This window comes from Bufo bufo, chromosome 8 (genome assembly GCF_905171765.1).
Source record: "Bufo bufo chromosome 8, aBufBuf1.1, whole genome shotgun sequence".
In the NCBI taxonomy this organism is placed as follows: domain Eukaryota; kingdom Metazoa; phylum Chordata; class Amphibia; order Anura; family Bufonidae; genus Bufo; species Bufo bufo.
This window is the reverse complement of record NC_053396.1, coordinates 23,348,765-23,368,906: the sequence shown is the minus strand read 5'-3', so window position 1 is coordinate 23,368,906 and position 20,142 is coordinate 23,348,765. Positions and strand designations below refer to the sequence as shown.

Sequence of the window (20,142 nt, the reverse complement as noted above, 5' to 3'; positions counted from 1 at the left end):
CAAATTTTACACCAATGATGAAATTCCAAGTTAATAGAGGGGCGGTCCTACATTCAAGACACATTAATCTTGGGGGACTTTAAAAAAGTGAATCCCAAAATGGCCATACTATTAAATTATAAAAACGTATTCTATATGGTGGACACTGTAACAGAAAAAAAAGTCAAAATAGCCGATTCTCCATTTTTTTGGTTTCACTTCCCAAATGAAGTTGAATTAAAACTGATCAAAAAGTCACACACAATACAAAATGCTAACAATAAAAACTAAAGATCGTTCTGCAAAAAATTTGCCTTGGCACAGCTACTAAGAAGTAAATATAAAAAAGTTATGGGGGTCAGAATGTGGAAATGCAAAGAAGAAAAACATTTTTATAAATCATTAAAACATTAAAAAAAAATATTGGTGTAACTGTAATCGTACTGTCCCACAGGTTAAAGATAACATTTCACTTTTACTGCCTAGAGAGCACCGTAAATAAAATAAAAAAATTATAAAACAATGGTGGAATTTCATTTTTTTCCAATTCCACCCCACTAAAAAGAAAAGAAAAACTATATAAATGTGGTATCGCTGTAATCGTACTGACCCGCAGAATGAAGATAACATGTCAGTGTTACCACATAGGGAACACCGTAAAAACAAAACTATGGCGGAATTTTGTTTGTTTTCCGACTCCACCCCATTTGGAATTTTTTTCCAGCTTTCCACTAAATGGTATGCAATATAAAATGGTGTCATTAGAAACTGCAACTTGTCCTGCAAAGAACAACCCCTCGTATGGCTATGTGAACAGACAGGTTGAAAAGTTATGGCTGTGGGAAAGCAGGTAGTAAAAAATGATAAAGCAAAAATGGGAAATTGCTTGGTTAAGAAGAGGTTAAATGGTTTACTATGGATAGGGAGTACACTATGGTGCGAAGGGATTAAACGGTTTTTCCAGGAATATATTTTACTGATGACCTATCCTCACTCCAATCCTACGATCAATTCAACCCTCTCCGCTCTCCTCTCCTGGGCTCTCTCACTCTGTGATCGATTTCATGAAATGGCGTATCTGAAATCAAAGGAGAGGTAGCAAGGGGAAAATGATGACCTATCCTCAGGATAGGTTATCAGTATCTGATCGTGGGGGACCCCCACGATCAGATGTTTTGAGAAGGTACTGGTTCCTCCTGTGAGCGCCACGGCCTTCTTACAGCTTACCAAGCACAGCGCCGTACATTTCATAGTGGCTGTTCTTGGTATTGCAGCTCAGTCTCATTCACTTGAAGGGGGCTGAGCTGCTCCTAGGCCACGTGACCGATGAACGTGTCGTCACTCGGCCTAGGAAAAGCTGAGAGAAGGCCGTGGCACGCACAGGAGCACCAGTGCCTTCTGAAACAGCTGATCAGCCGGGGTCCCCAGTGTCAGGCCCCTACCAATCAGATACTGATGACCTATCCTGAGGATAGGTCAACAGTATAAAAATCTCAGAAAACCATTTTAACTTTACAGGCTTGATGTGCAGCGTCCATTTGTAAAAGGGTTTTGAAATGTGGTTTTACCATATGTGCATAGATTCATCCTGCAAAGCAGTTGCTAGGTGGGTCTGTGTCACCCTTATAGGATAGGAACTTAGATTAAGAACCGAGTATTCGGTGCAGAGACAGTGTATATCTAGGCAGTGGAGGGAGCAGATGCAAAAAGAACACAGCCCTTGATACAAAGCCAGCCAGAGAAGCAAACATGTAAGAGAAAAGCGGAGAAAGAGAGCGAAAGCCTAAAGAGCATTTCCGTGTTGGGAGGAGGGGTGGAAGAGTTACAGACTGTGGAGAAAATCTGTCTAAAAAGGACGTTAGAGACTCCATAGTGAAGTCTCTTGTCTGGGAGAAATGTCTTATGGAGCCTGGACAAGCATTAGAGACAGACTGGCCTTCCGTATGAAGAAACTACACGTTGAAGAGGAAACTTGCAGCCCAAGAGCGGTCTTGCATGGGGGCCTCCCCATGGTTGCATTGCGTAAAGTGAGAAGTGTTGTACCCCTATTTCTGGATGCTTATGCTAGAGCTATAAAATGTACAGGGTGAATAACAATTTTCTTCAGAGAAAAAACTTGGCCTATCAGCTACCTTCGCAGCAGTGAGAACTGTACAATCTGTGGAAAATTGTCAAATTGTGCAAAAACTAACTGTCTATGTGCATTAAGAACTGTGACTGCCGGTTAAGAACTGTTCTGCTGTTAACTTGGTGTTATCTTTGGCTGCATCACCACACTGTACCACCATCCCCCTCCATCTATGACCAGGGGCTCTGCCTAGCAACTCAAAACCCACCAAGGGCACCTCAAACAACATCAGCCAGGAGAACCCCAAAGCCAGGGAACGCCCCGAAGGAAAGAAAAAGTGTGCCCTTTCCATTACTGCACTGCCTATGTGAGTAATTACTACCACCGTTTCTGCTACGATCACTCCAATCCTTTCCACTCTCCTCTCCTGGACTCTCTCACCCGGTGATCGATTTCATGAAATGGAGTATCCGAAATCAAAAACGGTAGCAAGGGGGGAAAAAGAGGGTGATGGATAAGTGTAGTCAATTTCTATCACAAAGAAAAGTGGAGATCCATCTCCGAAGCTCATTCATTAAGACAACACTTTCTACATTCTATATTTGGTAGCTGCAGATAGAGGTGGCCCTAGTGATGCACAACAAAATTTGTTGTAAGGGCCACATTGTTATACTATATGCCCAGAAGGGACCACAAGAGCACAGTCTGAAGGATGGTGAAATGAGCCATGTTGACCGCAAAAACTGTGAAATGTGAATAGTGTGGCATCACTAAGGAGTAAGAATTCCCATTCTTCTAAATCTATGGGAGTATTTTTAGGGCCACTTTTTTCTACTAGTGTCCAAAATTACACTTATTGAACATTGGCCAACATGACTGTCCCAAACTAATATGCTATCCAACTTCCCCTTAACGCTCACCATATGCCTTATTATATTACCATGTCCTGACCTCCTAATCCCAATTCCATACTCACATCATTGTTGCTAAATATGTGGCCCATGGGAACGTCCCAAACCCACCTGAAAACACCAACTTTTGGATGGGGCTGTCATAAACCTCACCCATTTTCTGCCTGGGACAGACAAATTAGGGACAAATTAGGGACAGTCCATGCAAATTCCCTACTGCCCCCAGTCATGGTTCTCTAGATACTTTCAAGATGCTTTCCCACAATCAATAGCACCCACATAGTCTGCCCAAGGTGCCCCCTGTTTGCTACATGCTGCAGTGCCCCCTAAAGAAATATTTGAAAGAGTGACCACCTTTGCAGAAGATAAGGCTTTTTCTGCTCTAGCCTTCATTTCGGGCCTGGTTTCTACCCCGTGGCCTGTTTTTACTTTGTCAAGTTCTGACTTACAGTATGGAGGGGTGTGGGTTTAGTTAACATAATCATTTTATGAAGCCCTCGGAGCAGCATTCTTTCATTCAGTCACAATTATGTTTCCTGGCTCTCCAGCTGTGAGCTTGATTCCTTCTTCATTTTCTGGTTTCTTTCAGCATAGCTTTGCTTACAATCCAGCCAGTGCCAAAGATAATAAATCTTCTAATCTCGTTCATTGGATTTTGTGTGTAATGTATGCAGAATGTGCACAGGAAGAACATGAATGTCCAAAAGTTAACCCCTGTCTGCTTTTTTTTTAGACAAGCCATGGCTGGATTATATAGATGGCAAAATGGGCAACTTAGGCCGTTAGGTCGTCAATATGGAGAGGCTTTCACCTTTACAATCCCTCAAGCAATTTTTAAGAACTCCCAGCCATAAGACACAACTTATTCTCTTTGTTCAGAGCTCTGATGCCCCGTCTAGCTTGTCTTGTAGCTAGAAGAAATGGAGGATTGGCAGAAATTATTCAGGCTACCTACAGGTCGCAGCTCATCAGACAACTGATGGCGACTAAATTGTTCAAAAAGCCATCTCAATAGGTCCCATTTGCCAGTTCTTGACATTTTGTGGTTAAAAGAGCTGAGAATGCAGGGCTGGCTTATAGAGAGGGTAAATTGGGCAAGCACCTATGGGTCTCCACCATATAGGGGCCAGGAATTCCATGGAATAACACATGCAACTTCTTCCTCTTTTTTTGGCATTCCAATGCCCAATCTGCTCTAGAGTCTACTGACCTACAGGGGAACACAAGATCAACAGTTTGGTTGCACTCATACACAGATGGTTCGGTTAGAGGCCAACATCAGCGACTTTGGCCAAAAAGTATCTAATGAGTATCATAAGCTTCAATTAGCCATGCATTATAGGACACAGTCACTGAGAGTTGTGCACCCACCACATCTTTTTGCTCATTGGCCTCCACCAACCTTGGCTCAGCCCTGATAGAACCATATTGTGCTCCAACAAATACAATTAAATACAACACCAGTGAGCACCAAACTGTATTTTTGCTGGGTCACCTGTTCTAATGAATCTTAGTTCCCTCTTCAACATGGTGATTGAAGGTGAGTAAGACCACATGGATTTATTCGAAGGTGGCAATACAGAGAACCATTTTATGTTACCAAAACCAAAAGGTCCCCATGCATCTTAAATAGCTGCTCATTCGGCCAATGGCTTCCAGCACACAACAGAAATAAGAGAGTAAAAGCCCCTTTACACTGGCCGAGAATCGGCCAGATAATCACTAATAAGAGTTCATAGGAACGCTCTTAAGCGATTATCTGCAGGAGTCAAGGTGCCGCCGTTTACCTGAATGAGCGGACATCAAAATCATCACTTGCCAGCAGCAGATCATATATTCTAAACATGCTCTGCTGTTGGCAAAATATTATTCAGTATGGGGACAAGCAATGGCATTATAGATCACTACTCCCCATACTATGGAGGAGATCGCTGCAAGTATATGCAGTTGTCTCCTTCACTGACAATCGCCTGCTAAATTGTTCAGTGTAAATGGCCCTTAAAGGCTATGTACATCTTTCAGGGCAGTTTTTGTTTTATTATTGCATTGTACTCATTTTGAGCTAAAAATCATTTTATTACAAATATGGAGCCCTTTTTTTTGTACAGGGCTGAGATGCAGCCTTTTTGATTTTCTCTCTTTTCCATCAGTTGGGGAGCTGACGGGCTCCTTATTTCTGCTCTCTGACATTATAAACACTCAGTATAGCTCAGTTCTTATCTTACTGATAAGAATGTGGCTAATTAAAGTGTTTATGACCTCTTAGTAAATTAGAGATAAGGGTTATTAGAGGACCAGCACAAAGTGAAAGTTAAAAGTACTATTCACATGACTAGACAAACCCTTTGTGACAGAACGGCTCAATATTTTTAATAAAGACCAATTGAAAAAAGGATGTTTAGCCCGAAATGAGTAAAATACAATTATAAAAAAAATAGCCTCCCACTACTCGTGTGATTTATGTGCCCTGTAAACAAAAGGACATTTTATATAGACATGTCTGTAAGTGATATTTGTATAGCCACCACCTTCTGATGTCAGAATCTGGAGATGAGTGGTGTTACATAGAGCACAGACAATGCTCTTCCTGCAGCTACTGTCTCTGATTATTTTTAGAGGAAATTATATCTCCTATGCCAAGTGCTTATTGACTGACATAACGAAAAACGTGTAGCAAATGTTGAAAGGTGCTTTTATGCATTACATGGTCAGCCAGCCCTGCCGGAATAGCAGATTCATCTGACATTTATCTAATGTCTATGGCCACCTTCAGTTCAGAATTTTGAATTCAGCTCTGGAGTAAAAGAAATGCTGAGCCTCAGGATAGGTAGCATATAAGCAATCTCAGGTATTTGCAAAGTTACTTACCTTTTACGTAGATTCATAGTGTGCATTTTGGGACGCTACAAGCGTACACAACCAACAAACACGACCTGTTCAGGCAGGAGGTTGGAAGTCCTTCTGAGTGTTAGGTTACAAGCCTTAAAAGCGCACATGGAGCCAGACAGATTGGATATATGTTATGATATTGGTATTTACAGTTTGGCACATCCCAACGTGTTGCCTGCAGCTTCTGTGGAGTCCTGAGGTACAAATATTTCAAAGGTCGTTATCATTTCCTGGGTAGGTTCCACCAAGTTCCTTGGCATTCTTGGAGAAACGAAAACTAATGGAGGAAATAGCATTCATTGCACTGAGCAGTACAGCAGAGTGGCTTTGTCCCCTACTGCTCCTTATCATCCTATTGTGTTTGTATAAGCTACTACTTCTGACTTTGCAAACACAACTGAACTTTTCAAGGGTCAGATGATCTTTCATGCTTGGTGCAGTCCTGTATCTGCTGAGCTATGGGGTCTGAAAAAGATTCTAATCATCCATATCATCCAGATCAAACAAGTAGAAAAGATAGTCCTTCTACCCGCATGACACGCATGGTGGAGGTGACCCAAAAAGTTCCATCATGTGGGAAAGTAGATTGTAGGAAAAGGGTTCCTAACAAGTTGTAGGTTGGTCAAAAATTCTCTGGGTGCAGGGGATGGCGGTTGGATAGACGGGTCCTGTAGCTGTTTTGGTAGCGCTTATTAGAGCTCACAAGACATGTTTCTGTGGTCTATTCTATTCCTTTATCAGAGGCTTAACTTGAAGCTACTAGGCCCCAATCCAAAGTGTATAAAAGAGACCCCTCAACTAGCATGTGCCATTTATAATACTGGTGTCTTTATAAGTCAAAGAGGACTCCTGGACTCTCTTAGGCACCATAGCCTGAATACAACTGCAATCTCTGCACCCCATGTAACTTGTGCAATTGAAATCGTACACATAATAAGGTACAGTTTGGGACGTAAACTTTTATGAGTGCCATTTTATAGTCCTGCTCAACTCAAAACTTGTATAATAGGAGTGTGAATGATGCATTATTTAGGATCCATTCATTTTTATTACATGTCTATGGTGCTCCAGTCCTGTACCATTGACTCTAGCCAATGGGTTATCCCCATCATCGGAGCCCTCGATCACTACAATATGTCCTAATGTGGGTCATTAGCAAGTAGCCAGACAAACCCTTTTAAAAAACCCTGCCTGGTGTAGACCAATAAATGGTGAATTAATAGACTATATTCACAAGTGGATGATAAGACAGCCATAAATATTAGATTAGGGTTCACCCAGGTTTTTTTTAAACCATAAGTGTTTATCACCAACTCAACAAACGTATGTCCTCCATCAGTACTATGGCCAACCAAAACTGTCCATACATGTGGTTTTCCAGGACTTAGATATTGATGGACTATCCTCAAGATAGGAAATTATAGGGGTTGGCCCATCTCATTAATTGGGAGAATATCGCTAGGATATGCCCCCAATGTCTGACAAGTGTGGGTCCCACCGCTGGGACCTGCACCTATATCTAGAATGGAGCCTGCATCTAGAACTGATCTTCATTCGTTTCCATAGAAGTGTCTAAAATAGCAGAGCAGCACACTCGCCTTTTTTCGGAAGTCCCATGGAAATAGATGGAAAGCACACTGCGCAAGCGCAGCCGCCGCTGCATTAATTTCTATGGGGCTGACGGAATTAGCCGAGCCAGGACTCTGCTATTTTCAGCAGTCCCATAGAAATTAATGGAGGGCAGATGTTCATGCAAGGTCCGCTCCCCTTCACTTTGCCGGCCTCACCTTGGCTACTTCTGTCATTCCAATAGAAATTAATGCAAGGCGGTCACCCGTTCGTGGTCTGCTCTCCTTTAGTTTGCAGGCTCTCTTCTGGAGATAGGTGCGGGTCGCAGAGGTGGGATATGCCCCAATGTATGAGATGGGCCAGCCCCTTTAATATCAATTCTGTGGGTGTCCAACACTCAGCACCCCCACCGATCGGCTGTTTTGGAAATTATAGCGTGGACAGTGCCAGAAGCACAAGGTTCTGTCCACTGTGTAGTGGCCATGTCGGGGTACTGCAGCTCAGCTCCCATTCAAGCCTTCCGTCCACTGGAGCCAAGTGCAAAAGTTTATGAGAAGTTTGGGAAAGATAGTGTATGGTCAAAAGAATGTTTGGTCAACAGTTACTCAATTCAGATCATATTGGCTTGAAAATGGGCATGGTTTATAGAAAGCCATGGGTTTCCTGACAGCTTTGGAAAGGACATGGGAAATGATGCCCATTGAATTTTTGACTCTCATGATATGTCCTATGCTGAATGTTAACCACCAGCTGCTGCAAATTTTCAAGAAGCAGTTGTAGGATGAACCCAATGTGGGCAGAGGACACTAGATATCAAAAGGGGGCTAGGTTTTTCTTTACCCATGACAAATATTCAGTTCACTGCCCTAGCCTTGAGTCTAAATTCTCTGTCTGGCTAGTTGATGTCACCTTTTGTGCCTAGCACTTGGAGCACATGTAGTGCCAAGTGGTAACCCCTAGCTATGATGTTATATACTGTGTTCTACTATTGTTTGTAGTGTCATTAAAGGGGGTGTCCAGAATTTTACAATTCATGGCCTATCCTCAGAATAGGCCATCACTATCTGATTCTTCGGGCTCCAACACCCGCACCCCTGCTGATCAGCTCTTTCAGGGTAGCTACAGCTACAACTTTTCTCCATCCACTGTGTAGTGGCTGGAGCTGGTTAGGTACAGTTGATAGGTAGGGGTAAGGGGTGTTGGACACCCACTGATCAGATGACTCACTGAGACCCACTGATCAGTGATGGCCAGTGACAGACTGCGGTTCCTTGAGCCCACCAGTGGAAATGATGCTCGGGGCCCAACCCCCATATCATGAATAAAGTCTAATAGATTTTGATAAATAGACCCTAGTGACAAGTTATTGCCTTAAAAGTCAGCCACCAATTGTCTTTTTTCTCCTGGGTCTTTGGGGCTCACCATGGTATCAAGGACTGGGCCCAAAGGAGCATCCTCAAGTACTCTGGTGGGCCAAACCAATGTTGGTCATTGCCTATCCTAAAGATAGGCGATCAATTGTAAAATCCTAGACAACCCCAGGACAGTGATGGACAGTCAATAGCCCATTCTCTTGGTGACCTGAGTAGGTATGAAGTTTTATCCTAAAATCCACTTGGTATAAATGTTTTTTTGCATTATCATAAATGTCATCATCCTGATGTGATGTGCTAAAATCTCCTGTGAGATGAAAATATACACAACCATAACCTTCTTTCATAGTATAATCCTTTGATCGTGCTGGAACATGTTCTGCATAGTGGAGATGTACATCATGGTGAAACGACTATGGTGGCAGAGATTCCACACATATCAGTGGACTTACAAAGGTGTTCCCACTGCCAGTTATAGACCTTCTTAGTCAGGAATACAGTCCTAGGCCAGGGACTCATTCAGTAATGGAACCAGTTCACACCGTATTTAAGTAGAGGCAGCGGGCGTGTATGTAACACAATGTCAGCTTTAAGGACAAAGCCAAATTAAGTCAGTGAAGACCTTGAAAGTGAGAGCCCTATGTATGAAACCCTGTAAGGTGCAGGTGACAATTAGACTTAAGCCTCTTGCACACGATCGTATGCCCTCCGAGACATATGGTCCGTGAGCGGGCCATATCTCCCGGAGCGGCATTGATCGTGCGCACGGGAGCGCACAGCATCATAGATTACAATGATGCTGTGCACGTTGGGCCGCCCGCGGGACTATTGTCCCGCACTCATAAGAACATATGAGTGCGCGACAATAGTCCTGGGCGGTAGGAGCGATTAAGTATTTAGACTTAAGGGCCTTTCACATGGACTGATTCTCGGTCAGATGATCGCTAACAAGCATTCATAGGAATGCTCGTTAGCGATTATCTGGTGGTTTGAACACTCATTAGCGATTATCTGGCAGTGTGAACTCTAATTGCCTGTGTAAAGGGATGTTTAGACAATTAGGCAGTAGTTGCAATTAACTACTGGAGAGCGTGCAGCAAGAAAAGTATAAAAATACAACAGGCACAGCAACCACTTTTATATAACTGGTTTCAAAATAAGGATTTAAAGGGGTTGTCCCACAAAAAATATTCTACACTTTTCAAACCAGCACCTGGATTTGAATACTTTTGTAATTGCATGTAATAAAATTTTTTGCATAGCCACTGAGTTATTCAATAAAATGTATCTGTACAGCGCCACCTGCTGGTTGTTTTATTTTCTTATATCTTTGTCCTGCTCACTGAGATGGCTGCACATGCTCAGTTCCATCCTTCAGCTGCCTCCGGAGTTGTGATAGGGAGAGCATGGACACGCCCCCTGAGCTGCAGCAGAGAAGACACTCCCCTTGAGCTGTGATAGGGAGAGCATGGACACGCCCCCTGAGCTGCAGCAGAGAAGACACTCCCCTTGAGCTGTGATAGGGAGAGCATGGACACGCCCCCTGAGCTGCAGCAGAGAAGACACTCCCCTTGAGCTGTGATAGGGAGAGCATGGACACGGCCCCTGAGCTGCAGCAGAGAAGACACTCCCCTTGAGCTGTCAGCTTGATATAAATGTAGCAAAACAGTGATTGGGAAGATCTCTCTGGGATCTTCGACTTTTCAATGTCATTGGAACTTTTGCAGTCACAATTGGCATCATACACTGCCCTTGCCAATTTTACAAAAAGGTGGTGTGGTGAGGGCAGAGTGTGGACAGGGCCATAGGCCATCATCAATATTTACACCAGATCCTGGGATAAATTACCAAAATCTACCGTAGCTCCGAGCCGGAATGTCGGAGAAGCCATGTAATTTATTTAAGAAATCTATAATTATATATTCCCAACCAGGTTTGTGGCTGTCTTCTGTGGACTTCTGTGGAGTCCCTGTCTGTCAACTTCCTGCATGGACAAAGTCACGTGGACTGCTGAGCCATTGACTGGCCTTAGCTGTGACGTGTCCCCAAGCGTCACTTTACCCAGCAGTGACATGGCTCTTGGGGACACATCACCGTTGAGGCCAGTCATTGGCTGCACATGTGACCCATCCATGCAGGAAGTTGACAGACAGGGACAGGAAGTCCAGTGAAGACAGCCCTGGCTCATCCTGCTTGAATGGAGCGGTGGGAGGCTTTTTTCACAGGTAACTCTGGGTGGTAGAGGTGGTGGTGGGGGGGGATAACTTATTTTAAAAAAATCTTGGACAGCCCCTTTAAGTAAGCTGTTGTGATATCACAGGTGTATTTCACTCAAGTATCTTGTTGTGACATCACAACTATGTGTCCCTCAGGTAACAGCTGTGACATTACCACTATGTTTCCTTCAATTAACAGCTGTGGCATGAAAGCTATGCTTCCTTCAAGTGACAATTGTGACATCACAACTATGCTTCCTTCAGGTATCAGCTGTGACATCACAACTATGCTTCCTTCAGGTACCAGCTGTGACATCACAACTATGCTTCCTTCAGGTACCAGCTGTGACATCACAACTATGCTTCCTTCAGGTACCAGCTGTGACATCACAACTATGCTTCCTTCAGGTACCAGCTGTGACATCACCACTATGTTTCCTTCAGGTAACAGCTGTGACATCATCACTATGTTTCCTTCAGGTAACAGCTGTGACATCACCACTATGTTTCCTTCCGGTAACTGTGACATCACCACTGTGTGACATCACCACTATGTTTCCTTCAGGTAGCAGCTGTGTCATCACTAGTGATGAGCCGCAGGGGCAATGTTCAACATCGCAATATTTTGCGAATATTTGGGTGAATATTCGTCATAAATTCGAAAATTCGCCATTATTTTCTTGATTGCGAAAGTCGGCAATACAGGCGTGGGTCACTTTTGCTAAATTTTTCAAGCTGCTAGAAGTTTCCTGAGACTGGAGAAAATGGTTGGCACGTCAGAACATTACAATAGCTTTATATGCAGATAGAGTGCTCCAATATATTCGCGATTGCGCAAATCGGCAATTAATGATGCGCATATTTTGGCGCAATACGTGCAATTTCACATTTTAGCAGGTCTGACTACATATTACTGATTGGTGCACTAAGTATTGCTGTGACATCACAGCACTATGTCTGTAGCATGTATGTATGGACAGCAGAATCAGCTACACTATATCAGGATATAACCTACACTGACTATCTCCCACTAACTATCTGTATTATATATATATATATAAGCTAACTAACTATCTAATGTAATGAGTGGAAAGCACAGAGCACAGCAATGTCACTGCTCTCTCTCTCAGAACTCCATAAAACTACAGAAAATGGCTGCCGGGGAGGTTCTTATATAGTAAGGGGTAGGGAACTTTCCTATTGGTTGCTAAGGATGTTGCTAAGCTCAGACAAAGACATTGCAGCCTTCTCATTGGCCCACAAGCAAGAAGCAGGGAGGGATCATGGGTTCAGATGAAAAAAAAAATCTAGAATATTCGCACTATATTCTAAATCTTTGCAAATTCTCTTAAGTGGCGATATTCACAATTAGTGAACACTAGTCATCGCCACTGTTTTCTTCAATTAACAGCTGTGACATCACCACAAGTAACGGCTGTGGCATCACAACTATGTTTCCTTCAGGTAAAATCCCTGTGACATCACAACCATGCTTGCTTCAGGAAACAGCTGTGACATCACCACTGTTTTCTTTAGGTATCAGTTGTAACATCAACACTAAGCTTCCCTCAGGTAACAGCTGTGACATCACAACTATGCTTCCTTCGGGTAACAGCTGTGACATCACAACCATGCTTCCTTCAGGAAACAGCTGTGTCATCACCACTATATTTCCTTCATGTAACCGCTGTGACATCATCACTATGTTTCTTACAGGCAACAGATGTGTCATCACCACTATATTTCCTTCATATAACAGCTGTGACATCACCACTATATTTCCTTCATATAACAGCTGTGACATCACCACTATGTTCCCTTCATGTAACAGCTGTGACATCACCACTATATTTCCTTCATATAACAGCTGTGACATCACCACTATGTTCCCTTCATGTAACAGCTGTGACATCACCACTATGTTTCTTACAGGTAACAGCTGTGACATCACCACTATGTTTCTTACAGGTAACAGCTGTGACATCACCACTATGTTCCCTTCATGTAACAGCTGTGACATCACCACTATGTTTCTTACAGGTAACAGCTGTGACATCACCACTATGTTTCTTACAGGTAACAGCTGTGACATCACCACTATGTTCCCTTCATATAACAGCTGTGACATCACCACTATGTTTCTTACAGGTAACAGCTGTGACATCACCACTATGTTCCCTTCATGTAACAGCTGTGACATCACCACTATGTTTCTTACAGGTAACAGCTGTGACATCACCACTATGTTTCTTACAGGTAACAGCTGTGACATCACCACTATGTTCCCTTCATGTAACAGCTGTGACATCACCACTATGTTCCCTTCATGTAACAGCTGTGACATCACCACTATGTTTCTTACAGGTAACAGCTGTGACATCACCACTATGTTTCTTACAGGTAACAGCTGTGTCATCACCACTATGTTCCCTTCATGTAACAGCTGTGACATCACCACTATATTTCCTTCATATAACAGCTGTGACATCACCACTATGTTTCCTTCATATAACAGCTGTGACATCACCACTATATTTCCTTCATATAACAGCTGTGACATCACCACTATATTTCCTTCATATAACAGCTGTGACATCACCACTATGTTTCCTTCATATAACAGCTGTGACATCACCACTATGTTTCTTACAGGTAACAGCTGTGACATCACCACTATGTTCCCTTCATATAACAGCTGTGACATCACCACTATGTTTCTTACAGGTAACAGCTGTGACATCACTACTACAGTATGTTTCCTTCATATAACAGCTGTGACATCACCACTATGTTTCTTACAGGTAACAGCTGTGACATCACTACTACAGTATGTTTCCTTCATGTAACAGCTGTGACATCACCACTATGTTCCTTTCATGTAACAGCTGTGACATCACCACTATGTTTCCCTCAGCCAGTTAAGCTGCTATGACATCACAACTAGTAAGGAAATACACCCATTCCCATCCACGTCTCATAGTTATTGCTAGATTGGTACGCCAATAAAGTTTTTCTTTTTTTTTGCACAGCCATGAATAAAGGCATCTATGCCATGTCTAGTACCCCACTGTCAAATTAGTAGTTGCACATCTAGGAGTCCATACTCCTCTTGCATGGGGGCCCACTTTTGTTGTGTTGGTGTTTTCCCTGCTACAGGCTACATATAAACCCATTCTAACATAGTTGGACTGAAGTTTACACTGATGGGTGTGACAACCCGAACTTTGAAATTCTCCATTTAAATAAAGAATGTGAGTCTAGCCCGTTATACCGAACCAATCACAGTCATATTTTGGCTTTTTAACCCTCATAAATGGGAAACTACATTCCACGTGCTTCTTTGTTTAGTCTTCCAGTTTACTCCACCTTTAGAATCTCTGCCACATTTATATAGATATAAAACATTCAGAGCATTTTTCTGAACATATTCCATAAAGAATATTGTACATAAAGGGTTTGCCCAGGATTTTACTATTAATGGGGTAACTTCAGGACAGGCCATCAATATCGGATCATCGGGATCCACCCACCCCCCACTGATCAGCTGTTTCAAGGCAGCTTCAGTGCCAGTAGTCAGAGCCAAAACAGCTCCATCCATTGTGTAGTGGACAGAGCTGGTTACTGCAAGGCTGCTCTCATTTATTTCAATGGTGAGACATAAGAACTTGGCACCTAATGATGTTGATGAAGGTGGGACCAATAAACGCTATGCACAGCAACATCTCCTGGGGACTATAGGAAGTGCCATTGCAAATGTATTGCAGGGTTGCCAAGCATCCGCAAACTCCACACAATCCATAATAATGGGGCAATTTTGCACTGTCTATAAAAAAATTTACGTGTCTGTGATTTTTGAATGCTGGAGAAGCTTGTGTATAGGCTACATTGACTACATCAATGGCTTAAAAGTTATGCAGAAAAAAAATAAGATTGGTAACCTAGGTGCATGGTGGAGATGGTTCTTGGACCACCACTGATTTCTAGAATAAGTGCCATATGATATGGAAAAAAATACCTAAGGAACCAGATACCAACACTAGTAGGATGTGAACAAACTAGCGCTGAGATAACAGTCGTACCTGACCCCTCTGCCTCATGAGAAGACACCATTATTATAAATGGTTCTTGTTAGATGGGTGACCTTGTTGCATTTTTTTCCATGAGGGCCTGTGAACTTCAAACTATTTGTCCAGTCAAGGAAGCCCAACAGGTATCACTACACCAAGTGAGGAGACTGGTACTGTAAATGATGCACAGCTGTTGGGGTCCCAACTGTAGGTTTTGCATTGGGACCCAGGAGCTACAACTCACACCTCTGAACATGACTATTCCATCTGCACCACTGGTCACTTTAGACGCATGGAGGCTGCTACTAGACAGTGGTCCTCATTTACACAACTTATAGGGTTCTCAGTGATAGATCCACCTCATTCTCCAGAACTTCCAAGATTCAAAGGCAGACACAAATTCAAAAACCTGAAATTCTACACGACCACTGAAAATGGACCTGAGCATAGGTGGACAACAACCGGTGAATGTGGTAATCTAGTAGATCTTGGTATTACTAAGGTTCTTCATGATTATATTACATACGGACCTATAGAGGATCATATTCTATTATCGTTTGTTTTAGTAGGTAAGGCTCCATATGTCTGGGCGCGTCTCTATAATGTATAAGACTTCTATGATATAATACTAAAGTTGACATTCCAGACCCCCCAGGGTGCATGAAATTGGGCACGTCTGTCTTATTTTGCTTTCTCTTAAGTCACCCTAAGTCTGAGACAGCAGCTTTTGCCTCTCCTAGACTGAGCATTTTCCATTCCTGTAGCCAAAAGAACCCTTTTTTCCCAGCGCACATTAAGGTTATAAAATCACATATGCCTAATCCTGTGACTATAGGGAATTTTCCATACCGCTCTCAGTTCAACCATGATATCTCCTTATCATGAATACTTGCATGTCAACATTCTCATCTTTCCAAGAAATTAGTTGAGTGTTGTGTCAGAGATGCTTGCAAGATGATACTTGTAGATCTCAATTGTAATTTAATTTTTTTAAGATCATGCCATTGTTTTAAAACTCTAGGCAAAAGGTTTATCATTGGCATCAACTGGCCCAACAGAATACCAGAGGATCCTCTTGGTGGCCCAGGCTCTCACACCATAAAGGATCCCAAAGGTCCAGCAGAAGGCAACCTTATTTGACGCTGAATTTGTAGCCATATGTAGTCATATGCCACTAGGGTCTATTTCTTATGGGGTGATTCGCAAATAACCTATTTGACCTTATCAATGATATATCCTGTGTGTACAATGATAACACCAAAGATTAAATGCAGATGTTCATATGTTCTATATCAGGGATTCTCAACCTGCAGCCCTCCAGCTGTTGTAAAACTACAACTCCCACTATGCCCTGCTGTAGTCTCATAGCTGTAAGCTGTTCGGGCATGCTGGACCTTTGGGATCCTTTATGGTGTGAGAGCCTGGGCCACCAAGAGGATCCTCTGGTATTCTGTTGGGCCAGTTGACCCTGATGCCAATGATAAACTTTTTGCCTAGAGTTTTAAAGCAATGGCATGATCTTGAAGAAATTACATTGCCTAAGTTGTTCTATATAGATGGAGAATGGAGCCTCGGTTTATTTCCTCCAGTGAGCCCCAAGAACCTCAGTCCAACACTCAGTGCTGGGGTCCAGGAATGGGGAGTTATTGGAGGTCCTCCTGGTCCACTTTCTCCATATCATGATCAAGTGCCACTTTCAGGATCTAACTGGTCATCTGACCCCTTGATAACCAGCAGAGAGCATATGCCCAGTAGATGATGACCACACAGCCAAGTCTTGATCTGGAGGCATCTGACCAAGACAACCCCGCAGATGACAAGACTCTAGGTAGATAAGATTTCTTAGGGTAGGAGATGGTCCTTAACTTAGGCAAAAATTGTTTTCTAGTTTTCTAGTTTTCCTTGACAAGTTGACTCTACATAAATTGGCCTTTGTGCATTATCCTCGCTTGAATGGTCTTCCGACTTCAGACAATGCAGATTTCCATTGACTAATAATCCAAAGATTTTCTAGTCATCAATACAAAGTTTCCCTTGTCCTCCGTAAAAGATCTGGACCTCCTTACCAAATCTAGAATATTATATTGACTCTGAAGTGAAAAAACTCTTACGTAACTTATAGTCTCAAATCAGTATTTACAATGGCTAGAAGTGATTTAAACAGGAAATATCTTTTAGACAGCGGTTTATGGGCTGTGGTTGTAGCCATGACATGAACAATATGGGGTTTCAGGCTCTTACTCACAGGGGGTGGAGGTTCTGAAAATTCAGACCTCCCAGAAGGAGGCTGTCTGATATAATATGACCATAAAACTTCACAAAGTATTTTATATTTTGTGTTACAGTCATAATATAATAAATATAATAGGCAATTGGGAAATCAAAAATTTAGGTCACCTCTGGTGCTGATGGAAGAAGAAACCATAAAGGGATGTCATACGGTACTACTAAGGGTGTGTGATCATAGGTGGAACCAGGGGTAAAAGAAAAGCACCTAAGATTCTAGTATACTGTTGCACACAACATATGGTTCTGTCATTGGCAACATTAGACGAAAGTTGGGCTGATTTTGCCCATCTTGGCCAACCAAGTGAGATCTGGAAAAGAGTAACTGGGGTCCCCTCTTTGCGGGACTTTTGGATCACTTTTGAAATAGCATACACCCTTCAGATCACAATGCAACAACCTACTGTTTGTCTTCAATAAAAAGACTGGGTGCAAGTTATATTTTTTAAAAAGGCAGTTCCATAAAATTTAACCACCTACTTTAGATTACAAAAAATATTAGAAACCACCAACTACCACATAAACCAACCATATCAAATATAAGGATTAGGAATGATAGTCTCAAAACAAGTTACAAGATAGAAACATGAGTAAATGAAGCATTATAAATAAAGGTATTTAAAAAGAGCACATGACAATGCTCAAACTTTGTCATATCTATCCCCTAGCATGGTGGTCAAACATTCATGTGGCAATAGCCCAGGAGATTTGCAGGTCCATATTAGAAAGTATGAGAGCTTCATACTCAAATCAAATAATGTGAATTGTACAAGAATGGAGAATTCTTTTAAATCCTGATGTAAGTATAAACTGAATGAACCAAGTCCTGAGCAGCTGGCACAGAGTCCTGTGGGTACATCATCTGTCCTCCTAACAAAAACCTCTATACGCATCAAATCTTTTGTGAGATCCTGTGGTTTCTCTGCTGGTGGTTACTGGAAGCTCTCTAATTGTCAGTACGTCCTGCGCACTTCCACTGTCTCATTCATACACTTCAGAAGTTTCTCTTTTCAGAAAACTGCCAGTTCTACCCTTCCTCACAACAATGTACCACATCAAACCATTCTGCATACCAATGAAGAGCACTCTGCTGACTGCAACTGTGACTTGCTCTACCATTTCCCTAGAAATTATTAAAATCTGAATTCTTTGATCAAAAACTTTTGTTCTAAACAAAAATGATATTTTTGGATAACTAGAAGGTAGATCTAACAATGAAACCAACAATGTTCTGTAATTATTTATATGGCTCTATTTAGAAATTGAATGACAAAAATCAAGAAAAACAAATATAGGTCCACCTCCTAGAGAAGGTTTAGATATTAGACTTCAATCAAGAGCGTTCTACCTTACCTTGTCCTCTTTCTTCTTACTTCAAATATAGTTTTCTTTCCGGTGATACAATTTTAAATGCAGTGTTAAGTTTCCAAAAAGACTTGTCCCTGTCCCCAGAGGAGTTTATTGTTCTTCAACCCTTTGCTTCTTGACTTTCAATTCTTGTGTTGAAGAAGGAGGCTCCCACCCTGCTGCCCCCCTTAGTCTGACTGACTGGACTGGTGCTGCTAGCTGCAGGGTTTTGTGTGTGAGGTTTAAAGATGTAATTTCCTTGCAGACAGCGGAGCACTCAATGCTCGGATTGCATCTACCTCCTCCTCCCCTCTCGAAAGACATAATACATGTAAACGACTTGAGGTTTCAGTGACATGTGGCTTTCATCATCCCACCTGCCAAAAAATAAAAATAAAAAAAAATCCCTCATCGACTGCTCCATCTTCCTCCAAATGTTTTTCCACAATGAAAAATATCCTAAGGGGGAAAAAAAACTGAAACCAATCCCATGTTTGTTTTGCTTTGATTATAGTGAGTGGCAGGCTGTTTACATTGTCTACTCCAAGGCTACGTAATGGGGTCTGTTCATAGATGGCGCCGAGACTTTAAACACGTGTGGGCCAATGCTGTTGTGATATGGTCCTTCTTACAGTAAGGACCATGCCCCTTTTTAAATTGTAGTCCCCCTTAATTGTTGGCTTCATAAGATAATACCCTTAACGCCATCTGGGGATTTACTGGTGCTGTCAACGTAGGAAAAGTGCCCAACTGAGAAAATTTAAGTGGGCACAACTTGACGGAATCAGATTCAGTGAAATAGGCACAACATGATGGATTTAGACCAACGTGATGTGGATGAGATTCACCTTGAGCTGTAGGGTTCCCTCTGGTTCCTCCAACCAGGAGGAAACCTAAATATAAAGAAAAGTAAACAAGTAGACAGGAGAGCACACCCTAGAGGATCTGACACAGTGATGTAGCTGAGATCCATCTTAGACTTTAGATCCAACCAGAAGGAAACCTGAATAAGAAGAAAAGTAAACAAGTAGACAGGAAAGGACAATCCAGAGGATCTAGCACCTAATTAAAATACCTCTCTAAAATATCATCTCTTTAAGAAGATCGCTCCCCATCTAAACCTGGATTTCTGATTCCAAGAACGATCCCCCTAAAACATATGTTTTTAAAGGAGTTTTCCGAGACTTAAATACTTATGACCTATCCTGTGGATAGGTCATCAGTGTCTGATCAGTGGGGGTCCAACACCTGGGACCCTCGCCAATCAGCTGTTTGAAAAAGCAGTGCCGCTCGCAGTAGCAGCGTGGCCTTCTCGCATCTTTTCCTAGGCTGAGTGACAACATAAGTCACATGGCCTAGAGGCAGCTCAGTCCCATAGAAGAGAATGGGGCTGAGCTGTGATACCAAATACGGCCATTATACAATGTACGGCGCTGT

At 42.3% G+C, this 20,142-nt stretch overlaps 1 protein-coding gene across 1 annotated transcript in view; it reads right to left on the bottom strand.

Moving 5' to 3' along the window:
* The window catches only part of BGN (biglycan), a 57,426-nt gene extending 38,354 nt beyond the window's left edge, over positions 1–19,072 (bottom strand). Inside the window, exon 1 of the mRNA XM_040406142.1 lies at positions 18,712–19,072. The gene's annotated coding sequence lies outside the window, so the exon portion shown is untranslated. The remainder of the gene's footprint in view (positions 1–18,711) is intronic.
* Positions 19,073–20,142: the final 1,070 nt, after the last annotated feature.